Source organism: Oryctolagus cuniculus, chromosome 1, assembly GCF_051225735.1.
Source record: "Oryctolagus cuniculus isolate XC-2025 breed Fujian yellow rabbit chromosome 1, ASM5122573v1, whole genome shotgun sequence".
NCBI classification, from domain to species: domain Eukaryota; kingdom Metazoa; phylum Chordata; class Mammalia; order Lagomorpha; family Leporidae; genus Oryctolagus; species Oryctolagus cuniculus.
In genome coordinates this window covers 217559515-217569363 of record NC_142867.1, presented here as the reverse complement: position 1 = coordinate 217569363, position 9849 = coordinate 217559515, and the positions used below count along the sequence as shown (strand labels likewise).

General features: G+C 53.0%; 1 long non-coding RNA gene across 3 annotated transcripts; it reads right to left on the bottom strand.

The window, feature by feature from the left end:
* Positions 1-724: 724 nt before the first annotated feature.
* Positions 725-9645, bottom strand: LOC149128868 (uncharacterized). Of its 3 annotated transcripts, XR_016224929.1 has the most exons (4): positions 9500-9615; positions 2911-3025; positions 2169-2304; positions 725-2019 (listed from the first exon to the last, which is right to left on the bottom strand). It is a non-coding gene; the product is annotated as an uncharacterized LOC149128868 (long non-coding RNA). The 3 variants fall into 3 exon arrangements; XR_016224932.1 differs by lacking the exon at positions 2169-2304 and having other exon boundaries at positions 805-2019; positions 9500-9635; XR_016224930.1 differs by lacking the exons at positions 725-2019; positions 2169-2304; positions 2911-3025 and adding an exon at positions 3441-3914 and having other exon boundaries at positions 9500-9645.
* Positions 9646-9849: the final 204 nt, after the last annotated feature.

Genomic DNA, 9849 nt, shown 5'->3' with positions numbered 1-9849 from the left:
GACTCCTTGCACCTGTTTCCAAAACCACTACTTCCTGGCTCGGGCAAAGCGGTTGAGCTCGGATCCTGCTCAGTCCCTATTGCACCTTGCTCTGTAGAATGAGCACAGTGGCAACTCCCTTCCTAGGGTTCGGAGAGGATTCCGCTGACTCCTAGCCCAAGGCTTGGGCTGCCGCAGCCCCAGCTAGAATTTGCATAGCTCCGAGTGTTAGGGAAGTGACTCTGGGCCACTGCAGGTAAAGCTCTCTTGCTGGGATCTTGGGCAAAGGAAAGAAGCCGCTATCCCTGGCAGCAAAGGACTAAATAATCAGCAAAGCAGTGCCACCAGCCCCTCCCCCAACATTGACCTTGCCCCGCGCCACTTTAGTGAACACAGCTGGGTCATATTTTAAGAAAATAGGCTGCTTCCTGGTCACTAAAAGTCTGTCGCCTCTCCTGGCATGTCCAAGATGAATTATACTGGTGTAAGGTCAAACCCAAAATACCAACAATCGCATCAACACATCAGATTAAATAAAAATAAAAATAAGCAAAGATCAGCACAACTTAGCATCTGAGCGAACTATCGCTAATGGCGGCCAGCTCTCAGCATTTCCTCTTTGCTTTCAAAAATAGCTCTCCCACTCAGGGGTCACCCAGCAAGAAAAGCGATCCCTCGGGATTGGGTTGCAAACTCCAGTTTACCCATTTCTCTTTCGGTAGCACAATGGAAAATCACCAAGGCCACATGGAGAATAATGATTTTCTGTACACTCGTGTAAACAAAAGAACATACAATTTTCCTTTTCTCCCCAGTAGAGTGTTGTTTTTTTTTTCCTAGTTCAGGGAAAATGTTCTGATTGTTAAGGGGGTGGCTGGAATGTCCTGAACTCAGACATAATATTAAAGAAATTACTTGGGAAAGAAAGAAGCCGGTGGACAGGGCCGTGTTTGTTTGTTGCTTATAAGGGTTTGCTGTTTGCAGGAGGGGAGGCATGGAAAATTCCAGAAAGGGGGGGGGCGCCAGGCTGTCGACCGGGTTGGCAGCACCCACTTCAGGCTGATCAGGCGATCTGTGTTCTTAAATGATTGATTCGTAGATGATTTCCAAAAATAGTGTTTGCTCAGGACCTCACAGCCCTGTGCTGTGCTGCGGGCCCCAGGGGCGGGGTTGGGGGAGGCAGTGGGAAGGGCTCAGCTCTCAGCCTGGACTTACCGAGGTCTCCATCTGATCCGGGAGCCTCACTTTCCTTAATGGCAAAACACGATGTTTCTTGTTGCCTTGGCATCTGAGGGGCCCAAGACATACACTGGCGGAGGCCTCTCCTCGCTGCACTGTGGCCAGTGTGCCCCGAGCAATAATCTTTCATCAGCTCCCCAAACCTCCTGAGATCCTCGGGTGGGCATACAGAGAGGTTTCCACCCCCTAACGACAACTAAGGGTGTGGGTTTTCGGGGGCAGAGGGCGGACAGAGACCCAGGCTGGAGGTCTGGTTGCCCTCCATGATGGCATCAGCACACAGCACTCTGGAGATGTCTTTACTTTTATGCCTCAGTTTCCCACTCTGTGTACCCACCCCTCACCCGCTAGCCTGCTCCGTGCATAAGCAACACCCTCTGAACGTTGCAAGCTCTTTGCAGATTCTGGACACCAAACGCGGTCCTCCTAGTTCATGGATGGGCTGCGAGACATCAGAGAACCCCAGGATGTCAACAGAACAGAGTAAGCCCCAACCCCTTCCTACGTCACTCAGGAAAGCGGAGTTCCTCCCCGGCTGCACTTCCGCAGGCACCTTCCGCCAGCAGCCTCGCCCACCTTGCCTCTTTTCCCCAGGGAGGGGCCTAGCTGCTCCTATCAGTGGTGCCAGGCTTGGGGAGAGGTCAGGGGGCCCGAGTCACATGATCGAAGGTGTGCCGGCTCAGCCGACACCAGTGCGCCCACCCCGCCCAGCAGAGAGCCCCCGGAGCTCACAGCACTTTGTCTCGTGCATCCGGGTCTTCGCAGCCTCTCAAAGCGTCCACACTCTGCAGTGGGCATGGCCTTTATGAGAAAGAAAGAAGGAAAATATGAGATCCAGTGGAGAGGGTACAGAAGATGCCTGCCCAGTGGGTCAGGTGACCTTGACCCCAGCTCCAGCTCTGCCCAGTGACCTTGGGCACGGGCACTCTCAGGGGTGTCTGGGCTCTCACCTTCCCCGGCGGGTGCTCATCTCCCAGCCTGTGCGTCAGCTGGGCTCTGGAAAGGCTCCCAGGACACACGGTAGCGCTGCTGTGTCAGCGGTGTCTCAGGGCACACGCAAGTCACCCCCCAAGTGCTTTTGTGGACCTGAAGACAGAGAGGTACAGGGGCCTCCAACAGGGGGCGCTCGGACATCCAGCAGGGGTCTACAGGACAAAGGATCTCAGGCTGCTCACACCAGGGCATGTGGACCCTGGCCTGTTCCCGGCGACCCCCCCACCTGGAGCTGGCCCTCCTCTCAGCCTCCCAAAGCCACGGCCCTCTCTGCTCCCCAAAGACCTCACCTGCTGCCCCCCATCTTCTCCAGCCCTGCTCTGCAGAGGGCCACTGGCTGTGGGCACCCACCACTCAACCCTTCCACTCCTCCTGGTCGCTCGGGTGACTCTGCGGCTGGACCGGGACCAGGCACACACTGACGATGGCTCCAAGGCTCCCCAGTAAGGAGCACACCCAGAGCTGTGGGGGCCAGGAGAGTGGCACCGAGCCCAGCACAGGGGCACGCTATGCCTTCCAGGAGAGTGGCACGGGGTCCTTGGGGGTGGCGGAGTAGGATTTGTGAGAAAGCAGCGTTTCCAAGAAGAGCCCCATGACCCCGGGGACTCTATGTGATCCAGAATGACTGGGAGGAGGCGAGGGCAGAGAACTGGCCACACGGGGACCAGCTGGGCTGCTGGGCACAGCAGGCTGACGCACCTCCCACCGACGGCCTGGAAGAGAGTGTCTGGTCCACCTGCAGCGCCAGCATCCCACATGGGCACCAGTTCAAGTCCCGGCTGCTCCTCTTCCGGTCCAGTTCCCTGGTAATGGCCTGGGAAAGCAGAAAGAAGATCTCTCTCTCTCTCTCTTTCTCTGTAACTCTACCTTTAAATAAATAAATAAGTCTATAAAAATAAGTAAAAAAGATTTATGTATTTGAAAGACAAAGCAACAAAAAAGAGGGAGAAGGAGAGGGAAAAAGAGGGTGGAGAGGGAGGAGTGGGAGAGCTGGTTCACTCCACTAAAGGCTGCAACAGCCAGGGCTGTGCCAGGCCAAAGCCAGGAGCCACGAGCTGCTTCTGGGTCTCCCACATGGGTAGCAGGGCCCAAGCACCTGGAGTATCTTCTGTTGCCTTCCCAGGCACATTAGCAGGGAGCTGGATCTGAGTTGGAGCAGCTGGGACTGGAATAGGTTCTCAAGGGGTGGTTTAACCCACTGCATCACAATACCAGCCCAGATATTCTGCTTTTTTTTTTTTTTAAGATTTTATGTATTTATTTGAGAGGTAGAGTTAAAGACAGAGAGAGGGAGAGACAGACAGAAAGGTCTTCTATCCACTGGTTCACTCCCCAAATGGCCACAATGGCCAGAGCTAGGCCAATCTGAAGTCAGGAGCCAGGAGCTTCTTCCAGGTCTCCCACGCAGGTGCAGGCGCCCATGCATTTGGGCCATCTTCTACTGCTTTCCCAGGCCATAGCAGAGATCTGGATCGGAAGAGGAGCAGCCAGGACTAGAACCAGGGTCCCTATGAGATGCCGGTGCTGCAGGCAGAGGCTTAGCCTACTACGCCACAGAGCCAGCCCCAAGACTCTGCTTGTCAAGGTGTGCTTCTGAGGCCCAAAGTGCCACGCTTCAGGGTGTCGATTTCCAAGTCTCAAGAGCAGCCTCTGACCTTTGCGAGGTGTAAGTGGGCCCAGCCCCCTCCAGGGGGAAGGGAAATCTGAAAATGAAAGTGAAATGACCCAGAGAACGTCCAGGGAGAAAAATCAAAATCCTGTGTACGTGGAAGGGCATTCACATCAACCATGAACACAATAGCAATGGGTCAACGACACAGGTGTCCCTATCAGGGGTGAAAAAGGAGGAAGCAGCAGCTCTCGTGGGAGACGCGCCGTGTTACGGCAAAGTCCCTGTCCTGCCCACAAGGGCACTGGTGTTTTGGGGGAGTCCTGGGGTCTTCTGGCCTGGAGTTTTAGGTTCTTGCTGGGCTGAGAGAGCGCAGCCCCTTCCTGCCGGAACCAGTGGTTGGGCTGCGGGCCATCAGTAGGCGGCCAAGCTGACGCTGTTCTTAAATGAACCGTCAGCCTCTCATTTTAATCTACCCGAAGGGATCTCTGGATGCGTGTTGTAATTAGCCTGAGAGCGGGCGGCAGGAGCCTGTGTCTCCGGAGCATTTCTCTTCTCTCTATCTAACGGGGCCTCCCCAGGTCTCCCGAGCGTGCAAATCAAGGGACACAGATGGCTGCTTTGCGGAGAAGACAGTGGCCCCGTCTTCTGGAGACCCCAGAGACCGGGTTGTGCACCTGCCAGGGTGCGTATTGTGGCAAAGGAGCTCCTCCCAGCCCGTCTGCCTGCCGAACACTCATGGGACTTCCTGTCCAGCTCCTCGTGTCAGTCTAAGCTTAGAGTCCAGCTCCAGATCAGAATTCTGGGACCACACTGAGGCCCTTTATGGGATTTCTCAGTGCAGTTAGCTCTGAAGCCAGAGGCCCATCACCATCGGCCACAGGGACCTAACGCACTTTAGAAGATGATCTTTTTGTTCCTTTGAGAGACGTTATGTCTGCCTAGAAATCCGCGCTGATCCAAGGCAGGAGCCAGGTACTTATCCTGGTCTCCCATGGGGTGCAGGGCCCAAGGACTTGGGCCATCCTCCACTGCACTCCCTGGCCACAGCAGAGAGCTGGCCTGGAAGAGGGGCAACCGGGACAGAATCCGGAGCCCCGACCGGGACTAGAACCCGGTGTGCCGGCGCCGCAAGGTGGAGGATTAGCCTAGTGAGCCGCGGCGCCGGCCTGTCTGCAATCTTGTCTGTCAGTTGCCTTAATACACTCTTTGTTCTTGTGCGGAGCTTCTATCTGTGTTAAGTCTCAGGACTCCCTGCTTAGTTTGGGGGTCTTTACATGCTCCACTGACCTTCAGGCACCGCCCCACAGACCCTTGGCGAGCCTGGCAGGTGGGCATCTGGGTGAATTAGAGGAGAAGACCCCTTCCTCCAGGCACACCCATCCCTAGGCCACGTGGCCATGCTTAGTGTTGGGAGACTGTCTGGCCCGCAGACGATGCACCTCACCCTGCAGCCCTGAGAACCGCGCCCAGCTGCAGGACACAGCAGGAGCCCCCTTGCACGCGGCAGCCTTGGCCCTGCCCGGCTTTCTGATGGATGCCATTCTGAGGCTGGAGGGAGGTGTCCACGTGTTGTTTTCATTTGCACATCTTGTATTGTCTCGTGCCATGTGATGTTGGCCGTGTGATCCCCTGTGAGTGCCTTTGACCATGTGTGTTGAATTTCCTGGTTTTCCTGCTTTTTCTCCCTGTTGATTTAAAAGAGCTCCGTGTTTAGCACAGTTAGTAAGCCCCTTCTGCTTAGACATAATTAGGCTTCTCTCAGCTTGGCATCTGCTTGCCTCCTTGGTCTATGCTTTCCCGTGCAGAACGGAAATCCTTGATTTTGATGTAGCGGAATCAAACCATTTTTTGGCATCATCCTTTTTGTGCCTTTTCAGTCGTAGAAAGTCTTTTCCTATTCCCCAGGTCAAAAACCCATTATCCCCAGTTTGCTTCTATTCCCTTCAGAGTGTTGACGGACTGTCATGAATCTACCAGGATTATGGGGTGGAAGACAGGATTGAGTTTCTCCCAACAGCAAGCCAGCTTTCCAGACGCTAAGGGATCTGTCCTTTCTCATTGCCCTGGGATGGCCCCTTTGCCACTGGATATGGTCACATCCCCAAGCACCCAAGGGTCTTGTCCGAAGTGCTCTGCTCCGTGCCACTCTCTAAGGACTTTGCTGCATCCTTTAACACGTTGTTTTGATCATGGTGGTTGTGCCATGTGTCTTCGCACCAGATATGCCAGGCGCATGCTTTAAAAAGCTCAAGAGGCCAGTATTGTCACGTAGCAGGTAAAGCGGCTGTCTACAATACCAGCATCCGTATTGAAGCCAGTTCAAGTCCCAGCTGCTCTACTTCCAATGCAGCTCCTTGCTGGTGGCCTGCAAAAAGCAGCAGAGATTGGCTCAAGTGTTTGGGCTCCTGCTACCCACAAGGGAGACCTGGAGGAAGCCCCTGGCTCCTGGCTTCAGCTTGGCCCAGCTCCTGCCACTGCCGTCTGGAGAGGGAGCCAGCAGAAGGATGATCTCTCTCTCTCTTTCTCTCTCTCTCTCTTTCTCTTTCTCTGTTGGTGTGTGTGTCTCCTTCTTTGAAACTCGGATAAATAAATCTTTAAAAAAAAGATTTATTTTTTAAAGATTTTTTAAAATTTATTTTTAAAAATAAATCTTTTTTAAAGATTTATTTATCTATTTGAAAGAGTTAGAGAGAGGCAGATGCAGAGAGAGAGAGAGAGAGAAAGGTCTTCCATCTGCTGGTTCTCTCCCCAAATGACCACAACAGCCAGAGCTGAGCCTATCTGAAGCCAGGAGCCAGGAGCTTCTTCCAGGTCTCCCTTGTGGCTGCAGTCACCCAAGGACTTGGGCCATCTTCCACTGCTTTCCCAGACACATTAGCAAGGAACTGGATTGGAAGTGGAGCACCCAGGACTTGAACTGGTGCCCATACAGGATGCTAGCACTTCAGGCAGCAACTTTATCTGCTACACCACAGCGCTGACCCCCTAAATAAATTTTTAAAAAATCTAAACAGGGAAAGGGCAACCCAGATGGAGAAAACACAGAGCCCTGGAGCCTTCTGCAACCAAGCCTTTCCTTAACCAGCTCCTGAAGGCTACCCTAAAGGACCCCCCCCCCCCGAGAAGCTGTGCCCTCATGTGAGACACCCGGCTATTCCCTGTCATTATCATACCCACTTCCACAGGTAACACACGCACTGTGTCATTAAACCAAGCACGATGTCCCTCAACCAGCCCACTCTTCAAGGGCAGACTCCATCTGTCCCAAATAGTTCCCAGGGCAACCCCAGGCCCACAACTGGAACGAGCATTTATTGAGTGCTTAAGGTCTACTCTGAGTGCTGGCCATGTGCTGCCTTTTTTGACCCCCATGCCATCCCTGTGAGATAGGTACTGTCAGTACCGTCATCCTCTCTATTTTATAGTTAGAGAAACTGGGGCATAGAGAGGTTAAGTGACTTGCCTTACACTGCATAGCTGGAAAGTAAATGAGCTTGGAATTGAACCCAGGCTGGCTCCAGAGTTCCTGCTGCTATGCACCTGCTACGCCGCCTCCCCATACGTAGCACCTATGCTGCCTCCCCATACATAGCACCGTATACAGTGAAGGAATGCAGGGCAGGACAGGGAAGGTGGGTCAGCCGATTACAATGGCGTAACAAACACGCTCAGGGGCAGCTTCACTTTCCAAGTATTATGCTCCTAATGAGGGTTATTTTTCCTCTAAGATGATGATTTTCATAAATTATGGAAAATTCTTTGGCTATTGCCTTTGATGTTATGGCCTGAGGTGGAGCATGGGGTGGGGGGTGGGTGATGAATGACTTTTTAAATTCCTTCACATTGGGTTAGAGAATTCTCTGAGACAAGACTGCATGTAGAATCTATAATTAATTATTATTCACACTTAATACAGTTAGATAATGTGAACACATACTTCCCATTAATTTATGTGGCTGATTCCTCATCATTTTCCCATAGGTATAGTTCATTGATTTCTCAAGTTATTAAAAATTAAAATTCACATCAGGGAGTTGGAGGAGCCTGGTGTCCCAATGCCTATTTTAAGTCTAAAGTCGAAAGGCGGGTAGGGAGTTCATCCAACTGCTTGCTTTGAACCAGAACGGGTGGGTGCGTTTACTCTTTGTTCTCTCCTCAGCTGTAGGTTAGCCACAGCCCTGGGGGTAGACAGAGATGAGGAACAAGTCTCCGCCCCCAGTGGGCTCACCAGCTCTGGGAGAAGAGAGACAGTGACCAGGTAGGAGGTGTTGGCAAGAAGGCTGGGGCCATAGGGCACCTGGTCCAGCCTGGGGAGGGGACAGGTGGAGGAGGGGGAGTATGAGCTGACCTTTGAAGAAGAATAGGCATTAGACAGATGGCAAAGGGAGAGAGAGGGGTCCTGGGAAGCAGGAATGGGATGTGCACAGCAGAGGAAGAAGATCAGGGGAGGTCAGACCCTCAGTGAGGGAGCACAAACATGGCGTGGTGGCGGTGACTGCTGGCCAGGGGCAGGTGTACCCTAACAACACTGAAGAGTGAGCGAGCCCTCCTTCCTCCCCAAGCCTACACGTAGGAAGCTGAACACTCAGAGTGCGACAAGGACTCGAAAGCTCACCGAGACCAACTCAGAAAACTGAGGCACACCTTTTTTAAAAAAAACTACAAAATTCACAGATCAAATAAATTCATCCTTTCCCAGGTACTTGGGGCTACTGCTGTCCATGTGGTAGGGGCGTTTACATGCCAGTTCCTGGGCACAACCCGTAGAGGGAACTTGCAAGCAGGTATGACCTTGGAGAGAAGAACCCAGCACCCTCCCCACGGCCCACACCACCAGGAAGCTTTCCAGATCAGAGAATCACAGGTGCCCTACTGTTTACAACACAAGCAGAGTCACTCCTGATTTGCATATTCTGCATAACTTTGCATAAAGCACTGAGAAGTCTCAGAGCCTGCAAAATAAAACTAATTAGAGCACATCTTGCTGTGGTAGTCAGGGGGAAGGGAGAGGACGTCATGGCCTCTTTGCTCCCTCCTGTGCTGCCATGGGGGCTCTTTGGGATACTGGGGCTGGAAGAGCAGAAGATGGCACTGGCTCAGAGTCAGGCTGGGTTCTAATCCCAGCTCTATAACTTCCTATCTCTGTAGTCTTGGGAAGCCAGTGCACTCCCTGCAACCCAATACTAAGAGGCCACCCCTCCTAAATACACAAAGGAGTGCACAGTTGTATGCTTTACTGGTTCCCACATGCCTGCCACAATGTCTAGCACACACTCAACACTCAGAAAATACCCAGGCACGCGGGCCTGACCCAGGCACAGCCAAACTTCCCACCTAAAACTCAACTCCAGAACATTTTGATCTCACTTCTGAACTACTCCTGGCTGACCCCTTCCCAGAACAGGAAATGGCCCATATCCCTAAAATCCAAAGGGAAACTCCACATCCCCAGATAATCAGCTTCCACTGGGAAGGCCACAGAGGCGGAACCTGCACACAGGATAAACCATGCGACTCAGTGAGGAAGCTGAAACCCCGAAGACGGAAGTGACAGTCAGGGCCTGGAACCAGGTTTGCCAGCTCCCTGCTGGAGTTCCCACCATCGGCCCCACGGGGACCTGGAGTGGGGAGCACTTTTCCCCTGTTGTGGCCATCTCTGGGATTCCAGCCCTGTACCGATGCATCTAGCCAGAGATTCCGGAGATCAATGCTGCTTCCGATACTCTCTCCCTGCGGCAAGCTCACGACATATTTTTTCACAAGTAATAATTAGCGACAGAAATATCTGACCTACTTACGACTCCACAAATACACACTTTGGCGGCTTCCACGTCAGCTCAGAGGCCGTCAGGAGGAGCCTGTTTGGGAATAGCTTTTTTTAACCCGGTTAACTGACAGTTCCACAGCGGGCAGTGCTGGTGGCTGCTTTCTGCCCACCTTACCTTGCGAGGCTGGTGCTGCCCCCCGGTACCCCGCCTCCTCCCCAGGTGGTGGCTTTCAGGCCCTGAAACCTGTGATTATTTTGC